Genomic DNA, 20,264 nt, shown 5'->3' on the forward strand with positions numbered 1-20,264 from the left:
ATAAATAAATAAATAAATAAATGGCTATAACATGGCAAAATAGAAAGTTGACCAAGGTAAAGAGGAGCTCATGTGAGATTATCAGCCAGTGAGATAAGTCTTTAGTGACCCTTGTTTGAGCTTTGCTTCTGTTTTCAGGCAGCAGTCACTGAGTGCTTTCATGGATGTGGGATCAGATTGCCTTGCTTCCTCCTCTACTCATCACATTTCATACTGCACTTACACTGATGCTTGTAGCACCCTACACATGTGCTTCTCAGAAACAAGTCAACAGCATTAAGTTTTGCAACACCAGATAATGTTGCTTTCAATGCCAGCTGCTTCACTATTTCATGTCACCAAAATCTGAGGTTTTGCTTATAAAATGTTTCCCCATGTAAGAAAAAAAATAATTTTATATATGTATGTATATATATGCTTGTATTATTCTGTGCAAAGCAAACATAACTGCTATGCTAGGCTCAATATGACTCTTCACCCTCTAATGTGGCCACTAGGCAGCATTCTGAATGTTGGTTCTCAAAAGCACATAAAATGCAAATTAATTAAGATGGCTATTCCTTATAATATAAATAACTAAAAACTATTAAAATATCCCTAATGAGGATCAAATAGTTGCATAATGTTCTAAGTTATGACAGTACTATGTAAGACTACTAATGAATAAATGCCAACTGATTACAAAAGACATAATTATAGATGGTTAACGGCTATGCAATTAGTAACACTTGCTAATCTTTAGGTAAGATTTAATAATCACTTGATAAATTATTTCACTTACAATGATACTCTGTATTAAATCTAAGTGAAGGGTTATGTTCCCAATTTGATATTTGTGGCTTTAACCATGCTACTGGGAGTTGGGCAGCTCAAGCCTTGTTCTTAGCATTGAGGCTATATAATCTGAATAGGAACCTTAATTAAGTGTTACTGCATGTGTTTTGCTTGGCAGAGGAAGGAGAAAGACAAAGTCTTGGATCTGAACAGAAGCCTCAATCTACTGGCAAGTGAATATGTGTGTGTTCAGGGGGAGGAAGGGTTGTTATCCATGCTTGATTTCTCTTGTTGGAATGAGGTACAGCAACTAACATTAGATATCTGCAGCTTGGGCCGGGCTTTTAAAAAATGCTGGGAGATGGGGTAGTGAGAAAGAGAGTGGGAAAGAAAGGAAGTGATGTTAGCAGGTGACTTCAGTATTATTTTGTTGCCTCTGTATTCCATCTTACCCATTCATTGTAGCTGTGAGTGGTTTCTGCTTGCACATTGGATTTCCTTTTTCCACTCATCGAGATACTACACGCTCAGCAGCCATATTAACTGGGTGAACATTATCCCCTTTCAATTAATGAGTAGATATTACTTCAAGAAAGAATATAAAGTCTATCATCTTAATCTAAATATCTTTGTGCCTCTGAATCTTATTCCCATGCCTTGCTTACCAGTTCAAGCTTCAGTTTTGGTATAACCAGTAAAATAATGGGGTCATGGTTCAAGACAGTGAATATCCTCCCTTACTATGCCAGAATATTTGAGTACTCCTCTCTTTAAGTCAGCACTTCAAGTCTTGCTGCAGTCAACCAGCAGAGCATGGAAATATGATTTGATTCTCTACTGTTTCCTGCATTATCAGCTTGCCAACTCGTCTTGATCTGACAGTCTCTATTACAAGTAGAAGAAGTATTGCAAAGTGCAGAATGCAAACCTTGACTTTCCGATTTCAATGTAGGCTGTGGTGATGGAAGTTAAATTTGTAATGCCATTGCTTTGCAGATAAATACAACACAACATAAAAGGGATCCCAACAAACGTAGCACATCCAAATATTTTTTTAAGATTTGTTCTCATCCTGTACACATTACAAAAAGCAATGTATAGATTCTACTCTGTTATTGTGTTAATATACTATTGAAAATGTATGAGCTGAAAGTAAACAAGTGGTTCAATGAATATGAATACACGTAAAACAAATTAACAGTATTTGATCTTTATCAGGTAAGGGATATCTTTTCTTGTGTCTTGTTGATCTTTTATAAACTAAAAAAAAAAAAAAGCCAACTCGTTGAAATAACACAGTGATTAATTTCTGAAGCATTCTTAGTCACAATGAATCTTGTGAGGACACAAAAACATACAGTAAAAAATTGTCATTGTTATGCACAGTGAAAAAGCTGTCATGGCATGAAGTTACAGAATAGAATAAAGAATAAGTGTGTTAGGATTTTTTTTTTATTTTTTGCCAACATGGAACAAAAACCTTTTACTGGAATAAGAAAAGTTGTATTATGGAGGAAGACATTTTATTAACCTCTTTCTCATTGTCATAATTCCACTCAAATCTTTCTCCAACTACTTTCTGTTTCAGCTTCCTGTTAAGTATTAAAAAAGAAAACCCAGCAAAACTATTGTTTTATGTAATAGAAGAGCTGCCAAAAGCAAAAATGTGAAAAGTAGTTGAAATTAGCAAGTAGTCTTAGTACTTAAGAAAGAGTAATAAAAATACCCTACAGAAAATTGTTAAATTATTTCAGGTTAATAAGAAATGCACACACTTTTAATTTTATTTCAAAAACTTTGGAGTGAATGCTTTTAGAATTCTTACAGAAATAAACTTGGAAGCCCAGTAAGTAATGGCAGAGTATCTAATATTTCTTCTAAATATCTTTTTACATAACATAGCAGATTATTATTATTATTATTATTTTGTAAATCATTAACTGTTAAAAGAACCACTTTGTATCATTGCGATTTTTTTTTTCCATTGGCCGTTGCAGAAGTGTTCATTTATAATGCTCCTCCATAACTTTTGGTCTGAAAATCTTGAAACATTTTGCAGATTAATTGAATCAATCTTCAGAGAGCTGTAATACAGTACACAGATATCATTAATCTGCTTTATAGATGGAGAAAGTCATTTAGCTGAGACTAGTTTGCACAAGGTCACACAGCAGTCCTGTGTGAGCTAGCTATTTGCTCATAATATTATCAGTTTTAGGCTCTGACCACTAGACAAGTTAATTAACATTTAATTCACATATTGTTCTTGATACCAACATAATGATTCTGATTGATAATGAAACAAGCAAATATAAAAAGAGTTAGATAGTTTTCCATGTGGATTTTTAATAAGAATTATGTTATGAGGAAGAATGTGAATTTAAGTCAATAAACGTTATTTTAGAATATTGAAAGTCACAGAGAAAAAAGAAAAGCAAAATTCTTTATAATAATGTTCTTGCCATGCATGAATATAGTGCTTAATATGCCAGTCATCACTGTGGTACACTCTTATACTTGCACCATAAATGGGAAAGAATACAAGATGCCGGCTTTGGAATCATATCTGAACTTCCCAAAACCTTGGGTTGGTTATATTTTTCTTATGAGAAATAGGTCAGGCTGGGTCTAATGGAAGGCCTGAAACTTCTCAGTGCTTGGGATGGTTCTGACAGAAAGTTTTGTATTCCTAGATACCCATTCTTAAAAATACAGATTCATTTGTGTAAATTTATATTGTTTCTGTTACGGTCTTTCATTAGAAGACAGACTGAACTGATCTTCATGCTAGTTTTTAACTTTTTTTTTATTCTAGTTGGGAATCTTGTTCTGAAGATGCCTAAAACATGGCAACTTTTAAAGACTTTGACTTTAACGCTTACAGGTATCACTTCCAGTGTTCTGGACCTTATTTGTGGCATTCCACAATGATTTAACAAAGAACAAGAAAGGTCAGGGCTGGGAGTGCAATGCTGAGAGTTGTAGTGGGGGCCCACGTGAACCTAATGAGGTTCAACGAGTCCAAGTGCAAGGTGCTGCACCTGGGCCGGGAAAATCTCAGACAGGAGCACAGACTGGGAGAAGAACTCATTGAGAACACTTCTGCAGAGAAGGACTTGGGGGTTCTGGTGGAAAAAAAATTTGAAATGGGTCAGCAGTGACCTCTTGCAGCCCAGAAGGCCAACTGCATCCTGGGCTGCATCAACAGAGGAGTGGCCAGCAGGTGGAGGGAGGTGATTGTGTCCTTCTGTGGCTCTTGTGAGGCCCCACTTGGAGTACTGTGTCCAGGTCTGGGGCTACCAGCACAAGAAGGACATGGACTTGTTAGACTGGGACGAGAAGAGGGCCACAAGGATAATCAGAGGGCTGGAGCACCTCTGCTACGAAGACAGGCTGAGAGAGCTGGGGTTGTTCAGCCTGGAGAAGAAAAGGCTCTGGTGAGACCTCATTGTGACCTTTCAGTACTATGGGGGGACTTATTGAAAAGATGAGAGTGGCTTTTTACAAGTGCAGATAATGATAGGAGAAAGGGGAATGGTTTTAAACTAAAAGAGGAGAGATCAAATTAGATTAGATGTTAGGAGGAAGTTTTTCACGCAGGATGGTGAGGCACTGGCACAGGTTGCCCAGAGAAGCTGTGGATGCCCCATCCCTGGAGGTGTTCAAGGCCAGGTTCGATAAGGCCCTGAGCAACCTGGTCTGGTGAGTGGTGTCCCTGCCCATGGTAGGGCAGTTGGAACAAGGTGGTCTCTAATGTCCCTTCCAACCCAAAGCATTCTGTGATATGGTTCTTCTGCAGGCAGGACAGGCCTCATGGCAACACACCACCCTCAGCAATGTCCCGAGGCAGGCCCTGCCCTACAGCAGGGCTCTGGCACTACACTGCAGCATTAGCCCAGTGACAGCTGTTTCTGAAGTATCATTTGAAACTGGGGTAATCCTCCCAGTTACCTTTACTCCTTCACCGTTAGCTGTGCATATCTTCCCCCTGCGTGCAATCCCATGATGAATGGAAGCGGCATTCTTGTTCTCTTGGTCTTGTAACTCTGGGAGCTCATGTGTGAGAGATGTTCTTCCTGTCCTGGCATGTTTCTGAGGTGGTATTAGTAATAATACCAGGGGAAAAAAAGGGGTGATGTTATTAACATCATTAAATTAAAGTGATTTGAAAAGGAAGCTTTCACATAACAAAGAAAACAGGAAGTAAAAGTATGCAGAACAATTTGAGGACATGCCTGAACTTTCCTAGGCAGAACTGACATCCCACCCATCAGGTGGGAAGCAAAAAAATTAAAGAATGTTCTTTGTTTCCAAATTGCAGATTGGCAGCTTTGCTTTTAGACATGTTTCAATCTCCAGTTGTGTCTGGAAGTAATTTTTTTTTCCCATTTTAATGTTTAATTTTCCATTACTGTGTAAGTAAATGTTTTTATGCTCAGTGTATACTTCAAATTTTAACTCTAGTAAGGTATGTAAAAAAATAAAAATAAAAAATGCCTGTCCAGAGGAATAGAAAAAAGTTCAAAGTTCAACTCATAATCATAAGCAGCAATCTCCCTGCCACTCCTCCCTCTCCTTTTCTCTCCTCCTTTTCTCTTCTCCTTTTCTCTCCTCCTTTTCTCTATTTTTTAAAGAGGTCAGAATTAAATATCCACTTTTTCTCTCTTCCTCTGGATGAGCTGTAATTTCATAATATGATGGTTTTATCCAGAGCTAATGACTTTGGTTTGGCGTAGAACTATATAATCTTAGAAAATACAAAGTAATAGCTTAAAAGCTTGGGCTATGAAAGGAAGGAATACTGCAGCTTAGTAAAAGCATATGTTGCTTGTGGGGACCTCACAACCACATTCAAATTCAGCTCTTGCCAAATCACGTTACATTGCTAGAGCTCCTTCTTTAAATTTCCCCAGTGAGGCTCATATGGCAGGATCTGTGTTCCTGCTATACAGTATTAAGGAGGTTCGTGGGCCTCTCTTCACCTTTTCCTTTCTTTCTTTTATAAAATGATAATGCCATGTAGAAATTTACAAGTCAAGATCTCCATTCTCATTTTGGTTTTGTTTTTGATTTTTGTTTTTCTTTTTTTTTTGACAGCATCATTTTTAACAATGCATTTTCTAAAAGACATAATAACATGGCAAAAACTTTGTCTCATATCCATACAATTTCCTCTTGAGACAACTGTTCTGGGAGCTGATGACTTTGTTTTATAGTGAGACACATGCAGTGTGTGGAAAGAATATTTGACTGCAACAGAGATTGAAATCTGAGTACAGCAGTCATGAGAGAGCTAGATCTGAATAAAAGTACCTAAATTTCACTGAGAAAGTATTTATAAGTTTTGCAAAAGACCTACTTAAGGATTTTTATTGGAACATTTTTCCATCTTTTTTTTTTTTTTTCAGATGCAGTCTTATTTAAAATGTAAGAAAAAAAATATGAAGGCTGTTATTTTTGTTTTCATAGGGAAAACGTGTAGGGGTTTTTTGTTTTTTGTTTTTTTTTTTCCAAGGAGGCACAAAATATTCTGAAGAATTTTATTTTCCAGGGTGATTTTGTATACAGGATACTTTTATTCCACATTAATAGCAGGGGACATATAAGACAAATTTAACAGAAAGTTCAGTGGCCAAATTCTTTGGTGGAGTAATGCTGAAGGGGCATACAAGCAGATCTAGAGCAGAGATACATTTGGCTCCATGTATGCTCTGTATAGGCATGTACTAGTATGTCAGAAGTAAAATAAAGTGTGCAATGAGAAGGTAATTCTGTTTGACGTGAGGCAACTTCAGAGTGAAAACCTTTAAAACTTTGAATGCAACATAAACCTGATGTAATTACTCCTTTGGTTCAGGGACCTCCACTTAAAATCAATGGAAGTTACATGCAACAAAACTTTACGCCAGTCTGTGAACCCTCCTGAAGACTACTCATGCAACATTTTATAAGGTTTGGTATGATATTCACAAAAGATCTACCTTACGTGAGAATTTCTGTATATCTGTTTCATCAAGTGATATTTAAGGTGCTTGCTATCAAACTGCAGACTTACATTCAGCCTCCTACTCCATCAATGGATGGCAGATTAGAAATATTGAAAATGACAAAATTAAATGTTTTCTGCAAAAACATACTGCAAATGCTTCTATTCCTCTTATGGAAAATAAAGAGGAAAGAAGGACAGAAAAGGCCAAATATTTTTTGCAGACTTTCTGGGCTCCTTCAGTCCTAGGGAAGGAATTTGATTTGGTGAGGCTAAGAAAAGGCCAAAGCCTTCCAGCTGCATATAGCTGACAACCTGTAAGTGTCCTGGATTTGCTGAGGTAAAAACTACGTTTCAGTGGTAACTTTCAATCAGTCCTATTATTTGGCTTTCTTTTTATTTAGAAGTGTAAAGGAACATCTGAATTTGTAATTATGGTATGTGTCAATCTAAAAACTCTTTTGTGCAAGGATGTTCCAGCAGTACTAATGTTTTTATTTTGTGTCTCATCTTGGTAAAACCCAGGTACAGTGAGGTTCTTGGGAAACTATCAAAAGGGGACATGTTCAGAACAGTTTGTGATTCACTGGATCATGTGGACTGGTGAGAAATACAGAAAATTATTTGAAAAATTCACATGGCTCTGTTACTAAGAATGAGCATTACTGTGGGACATTGGCCACAGGGCAGGAGTGGGAAAACCTCTCACTGTATAAAGTCTCTAACACCACAAACTACATGCTTGCCCATTTGTTGTGTTGGCAGTTTTGTATTTTTGATATTTCTGGAGGTGGAGTTATGGTAGTAAGATGAAATAAAATTCACTATAAGAATTAAATCCACACCCTGTGTTAGACTAAGGTAGTAAGAGTATATGTTTTCAGAAAGTAAAGTGGCACTTCATCTAGATTATGTTAAAAATCGGTCCAATTTCATTCAGATAATCAGTATATACAGTAGTTTCACTTAAAGTTAATTATTCTTCTGGAGTTATTCCTGCTTCTTGCAGTGCTTGCCACCTTATATAAAGTTTTGAAGCGGGATGAAATTTAAGGTCATCTGTTATATGCAGCTTCCTTATTCATTAGTAAATGTTTCATAATCCCTGTACCAAAGGAAAGCAGAAATGAATATATGGTCAAGAGTTATGAGGATGTCTAGTTACTTTACTGATCTGTTCTGTATCTGTAAACTTAATTTGAGACATCTCAGATTTTTACCAAAGGTGAGTCAGTAGACAAGCAAAGTGCCTATCCTGTATCAGTTCTGACTTGCTGAGACTTGCATTCGATGTCTTCAGTTAGAAAAGAAAATACCAGGCACACTGAGAATACATATATATGCAGTATATATTATGCAAGAATGAAATGGTTCATTTCTAATGAAAGAAAGCTTCTTAGCGAGTCTAATATAAACTATGCTCTATTTAAAAAAAAAAAAAAAAAAAGACGTTGTGAAATTAGTAACAAGAAACCCAAATTTCTGCATTCCCCTCCCTCCCCCCCCCCCCCCCCCCCAGATTCCCCCAGATTGCTGCTCTGGAAGCTCAACCAGGACTCTGAAAGCCAAGCTTTGTCTTTTCTAGTTTACTTTTATAGCCCAGATACTAAATGGTCTGCTGCTGTAGCTGAAACCTAAACGTTTTTTCACTGTCTTCACTAGAACATGGCTCACTCTCTTGTATCTAGATTGGCTGTGCAAAGCTCACAGAAGTACAAAAAAATGTAAAGGTAGTATCAGTTTATAGTGATAAGAAAATGAATCAGTCTAAAGTCAGAATGCTTTCTAGGCAAAGGTCTGTTGAATTACAAGATATTGTTTTAAATAGCTGTTATTCTAACCATAACCGCACTTTCAACAAATACTATATGCGGTTTAAAGAAATACTCAAATGACACATATGTCCATACTAAGAACATAACTAATGTCAAAGGAAGATAGAATATGAGAGATGAATAGTGCATTGTTCCACATTCAACACTGTGACTGACCGTGAGTCCAAAGAAACTATTATTTCTGCCTCCACAGAAAATACGCACACTCTGTGCTCGTACTTTTTCTTTACACCTACAAAAAACAAACCTATAGTAAAAACACTGCAAATAGCTGTGTTAAAATGACCATATAAACATGGTTAACCATTAGCAAATCTGTTTTAATGCCTTGAGGTACAACTGATTAGAAAAAAAAGCAAAACATACTGGGGAAAAAAAAATCTCTTTTGGAAGTTTTCAGCTGACTTCCAAGTGATAATAGAACTATTTCAAATATGACTTGCTATCAGAGGTAGTGTGTTCTTGAGGTATTCACAGCTACAGGAGTATGCTTTCCACCTCATGAAAACACACAATGCTCATTAATTTTAAGGCAAACAGGCTGATTAAAACTGTGATACCCTTATCATTTGCTAACAGAATTTCTTATAACATACACCTGTTGCTAATAATATAAATGACAGAATCTGCGAAATGGTAAAGGATTTCAAATGAGATTCAAACACCACTTCCGATGTCCAGTGCAACTGTTGTGCAGTGCTTCTTGGAGAAAGACTGATAGCCTTATAATCCGTCGAGGGGCAAAGCAGAATGAGGTTTTAAATACGCTGGAGAATAAATGCTGTGGGAACATCAGCACAGGGGAAGATTACTCCTAATGTCTGTCTGGATTGGTTGCATTTATTTAAAAAAAAATAATCTAAATGTGTTTTATAATGATTGTCATAACAATGAGTGACTTTCTTTGCTGGGTAGAAAAGCTGATAGCATGAATTCACAGAAAACGTCCAAAATATACACTTAAAGCTTTGACTTTTTCAGTGGCTTTATTTCCATGAAGAATTGCATTGCTCTCCACTGAACTTTGGAAGTTACTGAACACATTTGACTTGGCACAGAAAGAGCACATAAGCACCTGCTTAACTTTTAAAACAGCTCCAAGCCACTATTGCTCCAATTTACATCCTGTTTAAGGGATTGGATGCAGATCATCTGCAATCTTTGTAACAGGAGATGGTCTGAAGAAATAAGGGAGGAACTGGAACAAAGCCAAGGCAACTCTGGGTGTTACCACAGATAAGCAGCATACTTCAGCTTTCCAACTGGCAGTCAGTTGTAGAGAAAACCAGCTACTCTACACTTGCAGCAGTCCACTGCTGCTGGTTGAATGCTGCACTTTGATGTAGGGAAATAAAAATGACTGAGTGGATGCCTAGGCTTATGGATATGGGTATGGATATGGATATGTGAACAATTTGCACAGAGCAAGGACATGTGGAGAGTAAGTTGTAATATAAGGGATGAGAAAAGCTTGCAGTTTGTTTTTATATTTTAGCCAGTCACTACAAAAACACCAGCGTGTAGTAACACAGTGACCCTTATCTTTCTTAATGGGGTATCCTTTCTTCACTGGGATCTGTTATGCGTGCAGCCAGAGTTCAACATTAAAACTGGATAGTCTCTGTGAACTTATGCAAATGCATGTAATCAAACACTGCGTTTTTCAAGCTCATTCTACCACAAAAACACAGGTCCGTCACTTTGTACGTAATCATCAGACTAAGCTTTTCACTTTTTAATCCTCAGAATGAATAGTAAAAGCTGAAATGTCATCGTAAAACTGTGGAGAATCTTTAAGGCCAGTTTCACTGGGCTTTAAGGAGATCAATGACCTCAAATGCTTCAAAGGATTATTATATCAATTTATAATTAATTTCATTATCTTTTCATCATCATAAATTATGAAATCAATATTATTTCATATATGCTCAGTATTAAGGCTATTAATGTATTGATGACTACAGCTTTATCACTCTTTCTGTGTTATCTGTGACAAATTATTGTTCTAGGAAGAAGAAGATAATTGAGTCTCAATATTAATAAAATCTAATGTATTTGCATTAGCAATTTACGCTTCATGGGAGTTGAAATAAGCTGAATATTCACTAGTTGATTAGTTTAATTAAAAAAAAAATCTTATTTGCTTGTAATTATCAAAGAACTCTGCCTCAGATATTACAGAGTTACTACGTTTACAATCAAAGCTCATCATGGCATCTCAGAGAAAAGGAGTTATTCTTTGGTTTTTGGATGAGAAGTGGAACCAAAAACCTCAACCACTGGTACTTAGAGCTGTGTGCCTAATGGCAAGATTCTACTGACTGAAGAGCATGAAACTGATGAGGTTTGTCACAGTCATGATCTTGGAAGACTGTAAAAAAAAAAATCAACCCCACAATCCTAAAAAAAAAAAAATCCCATTCTGTCCCCCACTTCATACAATGATGTTTTAAAAATATCTAGCCATTTTGCCTTTTTAGTCCAAGTGTATTGAAATGCTAATGTTCACTCAGATTATTCATAGGCAAGGGTGTTCGTAGCTCTCGCAGAACAGCTCCCAGTGCAATTAACTTTGTCCAAGTAAGGATGCCAAAATCTGGCCACTTATATGGCCTGTATGATATTTAAGTGAATTTGAAGTCAATCTGTATGTATTAATGCATGTTAGACCATATAAAAATATTCCTGGTTGTTATTGGTGGTGAGATTTGGTTCTTACACAATAATACTGGAGTTCTTTTACAGAGAAGGTAGCACTGGATCTGTGCTTCACATTTTATTTTTTTTACTTCATTTTTCAAATTTCTTTGATAATATTGAATTATCTTTGATAACATTGGCATTCTTTTGGTTAAATACCAAACAGAATCTTCTATCACAGAGATTGCATTGAACAGAAAATGAAGAGCATGCTATAGATTGATAGATTGTGGATAAATCTTCGTATGGAAACCGTATGTGCAGATAGCTTATGTCCACTGTGTCTACTGCAGATTGCAGAAGGTAAGAATGTTCAGCTGGAATAACTGAGTTGTCTTTGAGCTACATATTTTTAATTTGTGAAGCTTTATAAAGCAGTCCAATGGTTGTTATGTGCTAGCAACTGAAATCACCAGTCAGCTTTACACAGATTCCACTCCGTTTTCTGCCACAAGCCACGGATGTCAACCTTCTATGAGTCACACCTGCACGACTTGAAACAGATCTTTTAAGAGAAGTGGAAGATCTGTTCAAACTTGAACATGTAAAGGGGTAAGCATAAAAAATACTCCTTAATTTTCTTTAAGGTTTTGGAAAGTTTTTCTTTAACTTCTGAGGTGACAAATATATGTTTTAGTAGTCTTTGCATTATGTTTGTCTGTTAAAGATTCTCACTTCTGCAGTTGTGCATGTAAATGCAATCATTTCTCGACCACACACTGTAAATATTACATTTGTGTATGTGTGTTTATATATAATACAGCCTGAATTTGTCTTGCCTATAGTTTCAGTAGTGCTTTACTGAGCACAGGGCAGTTCTTCCAGAAGGGGAACAGCAGTAGGACTGAAATAAAAAGTGTTACACCCTTCACACTATCACGTGTAAAACTAAGTTCTGCCAAACGGTGTCACTCACATGCTCTGTATCTCTCTTGAGAATTATACAACTGTCCAAAGTATTTTTGAAGCAAAATCAAATTCTCTCTCCTCATCTGAACTAAATAAAGTAGAAATGAGCCATTTTAAGTAAGAAATGACCCAATTTCTTCTTTCCAGTAAAAAACAAAACAAAACAACAACAACAAAAAAACACTTTAACTTTACTGTAGATGTCCTGCTATTAATTATTTGAACACAGATGCTTTGCATGCATATTAGGAACAGCAAACAGGTTAACTATCAACTCTGCTGATAAACAGGGCAGTATCATCTCTCACTTTCACAATACTTAAATAAAAGATGCATAGGTTATCTCAAGGAAGTTCCATGCATGCAATAGATAGAAAACTGAAATTTTCGTGTAAAGAAAGGGAGTAAAGTATATAAATCAAAGAGAGAAATAATCTGAAGTGAATATGAAGCTAGTGTAGTCTGTGCAAACTGATTACCTCTGGATTTACATTCTGCCTGTGAAAAAAAATCTCTTGACAATTAAGCTGAGCAGGTACCAGTAATTGAGAGTGGGGAGCTCTGGTTACCACTAAGATAACGTTCTGAACATAAATAAGCAGAAAACAAATCTCAAAAAAATGAATCTTTTTGTTACCACTAGTGCAGTCAAGTTATACCTCTCTACTTTTTAATTTTTCTTTCTTTAGAAGAATGTGATAAGTAAATGAAAATGAATAATATAAACATAAAATACATAGGTTAGGCTTGCTCAAACAACCCTTACATTCGGATTTCACTTCAGATTTAATAGTAGGAATGACATTAACTTACCATCTTTCTCAGCCTGTATTAGGATTGATTGTGATGCATTTTGTGCTGTAGGAATCATATTTGTTGATGATATATATATATGTATAATATATATATGTATAATATGTATATGCATTTTATATATATATATATCGTCAACATATATATATATAATCAACAAATATATATATATATATGTATATGACTGTAACCTGAAAATTCAAGCAACAAGATATCTGGGGTATTGTCCAGCCCAAAGTGAAAATGTGCATTATGAGCATCAAAAAATGTGCATTATTATGCTGTGTAAAGTACCCCATGATATAATCAAATTAACAACAAAATGAAAATGTGTTGTTTTACTTAATTTATCCATTCTGGTGATCTTTATTCGGATTGACAAAAGTTGAGAGTTAAGACCAGAAGCCTACTTCATGGAGAATGTGAATGCAGAATGTCTATGTGTTTGGACAAAGTTCTTACTTTAGTTTATTCCTAGAATTTTAGAATTTTAGAATTCCAATATTGTGACCTAAAACAAAATTAAAAAAAAAAAAAAAGAACCTCTCCTGTTATATTAGAGGAAAACATCTCGTATCCTTGGATAAGAAACAGAAATGCTTATAGATTTTTCTGAGCTGACTACCAACTTCTATGATTTGAGCAATTCAAGTGAACTTTTTGAGTAACTGGTGCTTAGCTATAGCTTCTTTGTAAAATTGGGTTTACTAATACATTTGAAAAGGCAGTTTAAAGACAAGCAACATTTAGATGAGTAGTTGCACAGTCGTATGTTATTAGGAATGCATAAAGTAATAAAGAGACCAGTGAAAACTGGACAGAGTAATAGCTTGCACATAAAAAAAGTTTGTCAGATTTTCTTCAATCTGCAGAAAAAAAAATATGTTTCTCTTTCAGAGTACACCTGGCAACTTCTACATAAAGCCAATTTTGTTAGTCACTGTAATAAAACAGCTAACAGTAAGATTTATAATGGAAGCTGATAGTGTGCTTAAAGGGGAGCAACCTTAACTTCTGCTATTAGTTCTTTTCCTTTAACCTGCTCCCAGACTGCAATCACATGAGCAATTCAACAAATCTGAGAGACATGAGACCTTGAGAGTTTGCTGGGAGAACTCCAGGATTCATAAAGTTAAACCATGCCTCCCTCAATATGACTAACATATGGTCTTAACAAATTTCACCAACCCTGTATAAACGGAACAGCTCCAGAAAATGTTTCTGTTATTCTTTCAGTTACTCCATTCACTTTCAGCACAGCTATGAGTGTTGTTAGGATTTGGTTCTATAAGAATTGTTAGCAATTCTTATTTCTTATTTCTTTGTTAGCAGTTATTATTTCTACAAAATAAGATATTTTGGATGCATTATTTTACTGCTAGATTTGCAGTACTGTCTTCCCAAAATCAGCATCACACCTCTTTTTAGTGATGATAGGAAAACAAGTTTTCTCCATGTGACACGGAGATATAATAATACACTATTGACTTTATTTCTCTTTAAAAATGTTTTCCAGTCATACAATTCTGTATCACCATTCACTGAAAAGCACTAAAATTCTATTTAAACCTGAACTCTGTACAATTCCAAACGCTTTAACATACTGTAGCTAATCCATTTTTGTTTAGAGAGTTACAGTGCTTATGGAAAATGAGTCAGAAGGGCTGTTATACAATTGCTAGATTAAGTTGTTATATATGGTAGGATCTATTCTCTTGCACTGTCTTGAATAACCAGAATTACATCTCTGACTGTACATACCAGTAGTTCATAAAAGCACTTTTGTTCATTAACTTAAATCCTTGCAGACAGCCTCTGGTTTTAAAAGCCATCTGGTGGCTGATAAGAAATATAAATTCTTATCTCTTTTCCTAAGGCCAGTGGATCACAGCCAAATGGAGGATGAAAGCTCCAAAAATGCCACCATCTTGGTTGTAATCTGCCGTTCCATGAGGTCACTAGATCTGAGACTAACAATGCATTGAGCATGTGGGGGATGGGGGTGGGAGAAGAGGTAACTATTTTCTTCATGCAACTTTTTTCCTCTGCTTCTGTTTAGAATGGCATAGTTTAAGGTCAGGTGGAAACACTATCATTTGCTGTACTATTGCATAAAGATTAATTATACCTTCAGAATGAATGAAGGGTTCAAAAACAGCAGTTGGAGAATTAAACTATTCAGTTACCACAGGTATATTTTCTAACATTAGGTTGCAAAAATAAGCACAGATACACAATCTTCAGTCAAAGATAATTGTCTTCCACTAAGTTTTGATATCAGAATTCCTTTATGTCCTATTTGTTTTCCTACATCCTAATGCATATTGTCACTAGTATCAGTGCATATGACACTAGCTGGTGTGTCAGAAATGAGGGACTTCTTAAACATTTTTTTCACCTGATCTAAGGAAGCCACAGGGTTACAGCATAAGATTACATTCAGCTATATACAGCTCTGTAATAAATCTCAACAATCTCTGGGTGTGTTGGTCAAGCTTTAAATGAAAATAAAAACTGCTTTCTAAGCAGAACATGTCTGTTTTGTCTTTTCAGTAGGTCTAATGACTAGCTTGAACAAGATAACACTTTCATTTTGTGTTTCAAAAGATGTTAATGAAGATGAACACGGCAATTACGGTGAGCTGATATTTACAAGATTCCTAAGAAAAAATAGCTGTCTGTATTCTTTGAGCTCTAAAGAAAAGCACAAGGAGTAGAGGAACCCAAACATTATTTTTCTGAATTCTGTATTTGCATCCCAGATGTTAACACAATTTTTGGGAAGCCTATGACTCAGTGCTGGAGAAAAATGTGTGTGTGGAACAAACTGACATTTTGTTTCTTTTTAGACAGTTTTCACATTGGCATCAAACAAGTAGTAGTTCAGACTTTTAGTTCTTAGAAATCTCAGTTAAGCCATAAGCTTTTTTTTTTTTTCTTCCCTGATTTTTTTGCCTAGTGTCTGTTTAATATTATCTTGTTCCAGGGTCACTGGAAGGGGATGGCAGACTTCTCACTATGGTCCCACTTACTGTGGGAGTGGTCTGTGGATCAGATCCTCCTCTGTATATCTTCTCCATTTACATCAGCCACATCTGTCATAGCTCCTAAGTCTCCTCTTACTGTGTCTTTCCCTCATTTCCATCGTCCCCTGTAATTTTGAATCCCTACCCTTTGATTTAAGCATAAAAGTTTTGGGAGTTTTATGTTGTGGGTTTCTTAACTCTGTGCTCTGTTACATCTAGTTCCATTTCTAATCAAATTGAATCCAGTTGGTAAATCACATGTAAAAACTAACTGTTGTAGCTTTTCAGTCTGGTGCTCTTCAGTGTTGACTTACATAATGAAAGAAAGTTTATAATTCAGTAGTGCAGCGTTTTGCTTTTGTTTCTTACAAGACTCTGTGCTAACCTGACCCTAATATTGATGAGGATAAAAAATACTTGGTGTTTTCCTTAACTTCAGTTAAGGAAAATTTAAGTTCTGCATGCAGTAATCCTTCATTCTTCAAACAGACAGGTTACATGAAGCAAATGCAGTCTAATAATAGAGACATTCCTCACATCAATTGCTTCGGCCACTTGAGTAAACAACTTTCACCAGTAGTACTTTTACGTACGGTCTTTCACAGAATCGGCTTCCAAGGACAACAAAAATAACTGGGGACAAAGACACAGCATTCAGTGTTTTCATATTTTTCAGTACTTCAGGCATCCCTGCCTTTAAAACAACCCCAGGTACAGTTATTTTTATTGTTTACAGACCGTCATTCCTTTGAATTAAGTGGAGTCCAAAGGCTGGTGATTAGATAACAATTGGAATTAAATTCATTTGCTTGGCCACTGGTTTTCTGTGCAACCTAGTTTCTCTGTGCTTCTATTCCTTCAAACACAATGGGCAAAACAACTGGAGAAATGACAGGGCAGAAGAGGAAGCCTCCAGCCTAGCCCCGGCCCAGAGCAGGCTCAGACTGGGCTCAGGCCAGGATGCTCAGGGCTTCACCCAGCCAGGACACAAAACCCCCAGGCCACAGAGTCTCGACCTGCCTGAGCTCCAGCTCCATGGCCGGGTTGTCCTGGTGGGGAAAAAAAGGCTTCTCCTCTTCTCCAGCCTTCTCCAGCCCCTTGTGCCTCAGCCCGTGCCGTCCCTCCTGCCCTCCCACCAGGCACCTCTGGGCAGAGCCCGGCCGCATCTCCTCCGTCCCCCACCTGCTGGTGCCGGGGCTGTGCTGGGTGCCCCTGCAGCCACCCCTTCTCCCGGCAGAAGAGTTCCCACTCCACAGCCTTGCCTTGCAGGGGAAGGCCTCCAGCACCACCATCTTGGTGCCTCCCCTTCTCTCCTGGCAGTCCTCTCCACTTTGAAAAGGTACCATGACTGTTAAAAACAGGGAGGGGTTGGATGTTATGGTGATAAGGGACATACAATAGCTAGGATGGGAAGAATCTGCAAGACATTAAAGTAGCAGTAATGGCATGGTTATCATAGTCTTTATAGTCTCATGCTCCATAAAAGTGACCTCAATACTGACAGCTTGTTTTATTGTACTGTCTAGTGAAAGAGAAAAAGGGGCCATGTTTCTACTGAAACTTGTTCAAACAGATTTTATATTTGGTGTAGAGTAAGAATTTCTTCCTTCCTGTATCAGTGCTTTTCTTCAAGATGACACAAGTACAGATAAAAAGTTTTATAAAAGAAATAAATAGCAATGTTAGAGATGAGAGTTTGTTTTTATCCTCCCTAACTGTACCGTGCCTCATTAATATGTTTACCAACTGACCTTGCTTGACAACTAATTCCTTATGGTGAGTCATGTTTATTACTGACATATGAACACTGAAGAAAAAAAAAAAGAAAAAAGGACAGTGTATATGCAGCACTCACATACCACACAAACCTTATTTCAAGAGTTTGGAGACATGGCACTGGACCTCTGCACGTGGGTTAATCTAACTCCTGGTTTGTGGGCCGACACACAAACCTTTTTGAGGGCCTTCCTGGGTTGCTGTCTCTGCCTTGCCCCACTGTAAAAATTCTCCCCAGTAACAAACCAGCCTACAGTCCCTTCCCTTCCTCCGCCACCCACAAACACAACAAACATTATGACAAGTTTGAGGAGACATTTGTTTGCAGTGACTGGGTGTTTTTTTTTATGATGGAACCCTTTGCCATCTGGGTTTGGGCTCAGCAGTTAGGGTCTGGAGCTTTTCAGTGCTGGAGATGAATAGCAAAGTGTAATTCATGTTGGATATTATGGCTAAAATGCAAACATTTTTCAGTTACATTTCGAGGAATTTGAGTCCAACCACAGACCCAGGGCACAACAGTGACAAAACTCTTTCCAGCTGCACTACTGTATGCAGTAACCCAACTGAACAGAGCTTTGAGGGCCCTGTGACTCTTGTTCTCAACCTTGTGTTGGTGCTGGATGCCTGCCACTGGAAGTAAAAATGCAGCTTTATCACTTGACTCCAAGAAAATTCTACCCTGGATCCCTGGGAACAGTGGCATGGTTCTAGTTCATGTTGTGGCTTTTCTAGGTTCACCAGTGGGTCCTAGGAGTTGTTAACAGATAATTTTTGATCTCCTTGCCTGACAATTACAAAGGAGCAGCACTATTGTGTTTTAACAGGGTTAGGCAAAAAGCAAGAGGTAGGAAAAGAGAGGCACTCTGGAATAGAATTAGGGTTTCGGCCCTTCAGGAATATGTCATCTCTGTAATGTGGTCATATACAGGCTCTCCTGGTGCTACTTTCTTTGCCCCCCTTCTCTTCACTCCCTATTTTCAACATCCTTCAAAGTTTTCCTCCTGGGCTTGAATACTCTTGCCAGCTGTTTTCATCATCTGCCTCTTATTAGGCTTCCTGTGATGAGGCAGATGTTTGCTCCTCTGTGGTTAGCCTCAGCTAGCCCCAGTTACGCCAAAGCTGAAAGCAGAGGGAGCTGGTGGCCATCTCTGGGAAGTGTAGCCCCACTACTATTCACACAGCTGCAAAAAAAGGAAGAACATCTTAAATGTGGCCTCATTAACAGAAATAGACCGTGGCTGACATTTTGAATAAAGGAAAATTAGGACATACGAAGTCAGGAATTATAGTATCATGTGAAACTTTAATTAAGAACAGATACTGCAACATTCATAATAAAACTGTGGGAGTTGGCAAGGTTGGTTGGATTTATGCTACCAGCAGCTTATACCCTTCACAGCATAATAGCTCACAGCAGACAGTGAAGAAGCACAGATCAGGGCACACAGACTCCTGAAATGAAGCACTGAGAGGTTTCTTCCTGTGGCTATGAGTACCAGATTGCAAGGGAAGATTTCTGGGCCTGGAAGATTTTATATGTGTGGGCAGGTGGAAGAAAAGGAGACTGATACTTTGAGACAGAGAGGTTGCCTGAGAAAAGGTGAAATGTAGAGAAAGAACAATTAAGAGATTAACAGTAGATCATAGGCAGAAATCTTTCCAGTGTAGCTTCAAAAACAGTTCAGTGTTCAGCCCTGAATTCAGATTTCCCAGATTGCAAGTGTTAGTTTGTAAACAGGGAGCACCAGAAAGTTATCTTGCAAGCACAGTTTATCAGTGAGTGTGTTTAGTATAATCCTTGTGTCTCATAACTTGACAGTTTACCTCTACTTCTGCTCTGATACATACTACCAAGTCCTGTACTATGGAATAGTTTCTTTCTAAGCTGTCGTCTATTTAAAGTGAGCTTTTCAATGGAAAGTCACGAATGTTTCTAGGTTCACTTTTAGTCCACATTTATGTCCTCAAATTTCAAGTTTATTTAGAAACAGCTACACTTGATAAATCGTATTCTGAATTCACATAATATACAACTGGTGATGGACATGTAGATGCATTCATCCAGTCAAAGAACAGGATCAGCCTTTGTAGTGCATCCTAACAAATATAACTGATGAGCTTGTGTTGAACTGCAAAAATAAAATTCAGCTGTAAACTCTTTATCTCTTCTCTCTCCTCACCTCCATAAGAAGTCTAAATTTATATTGCTTACATAGCTGGTGGAAAACTGTTCAACTGATCTGAGGAGTTTTGAAAACTTCTTGGTCATACTCTAGAGATTAGGGAGTTAGTTTATTTCATTCAGCTTTTAGTTTAGTGCCATCCATTGGATTTAGCAGAAATAATCATGTTTTACACTGGCCTCAAGTAACAGCTTGAAAGTTCGGTCATTTTTCTAGAAGCAATTCAGGCATCTGAATACTAATTTCTGTAGCATCCAGT

The 20,264-nt window shown here is 37.2% G+C and overlaps 2 long non-coding RNA genes across 4 annotated transcripts in view; one reads left to right on the top strand and one right to left on the bottom strand.

Moving 5' to 3' along the window:
* LOC310889619 overlaps nt 1–20,264 on the bottom strand; it is a 25,198-nt gene continuing 4,934 nt past the window's right edge. The window contains exons 2-4 of one of the 2 annotated variants that reach the window (XR_014576641.1): nt 8,752–8,827; nt 4,726–4,866; nt 1–2,858 (exon numbers count right to left, since the gene is read on the bottom strand). This is a non-coding gene — a long non-coding RNA (uncharacterized lncRNA). The remainder of the gene's footprint in view (nt 2,859–4,725; nt 4,867–8,751; nt 8,828–20,264) is intronic. The other variant, XR_014576642.1, reaches the window with a different exon arrangement.
* The window catches only part of LOC310889621, a 23,424-nt gene continuing 14,780 nt past the window's right edge, over nt 11,621–20,264 (top strand). For both annotated transcript variants that reach the window (XR_014576648.1, XR_014576649.1), the window contains exons 1-2: nt 11,621–11,847; nt 15,574–15,654. This is a non-coding gene — a long non-coding RNA (uncharacterized lncRNA). The remainder of the gene's footprint in view (nt 11,848–15,573; nt 15,655–20,264) is intronic.

Source organism: Anser anser (genome assembly GCF_964211835.1).
Source record: "Anser anser genome assembly, chromosome: Z".
Lineage (NCBI taxonomy): Eukaryota > Metazoa > Chordata > Aves > Anseriformes > Anatidae > Anser > Anser anser.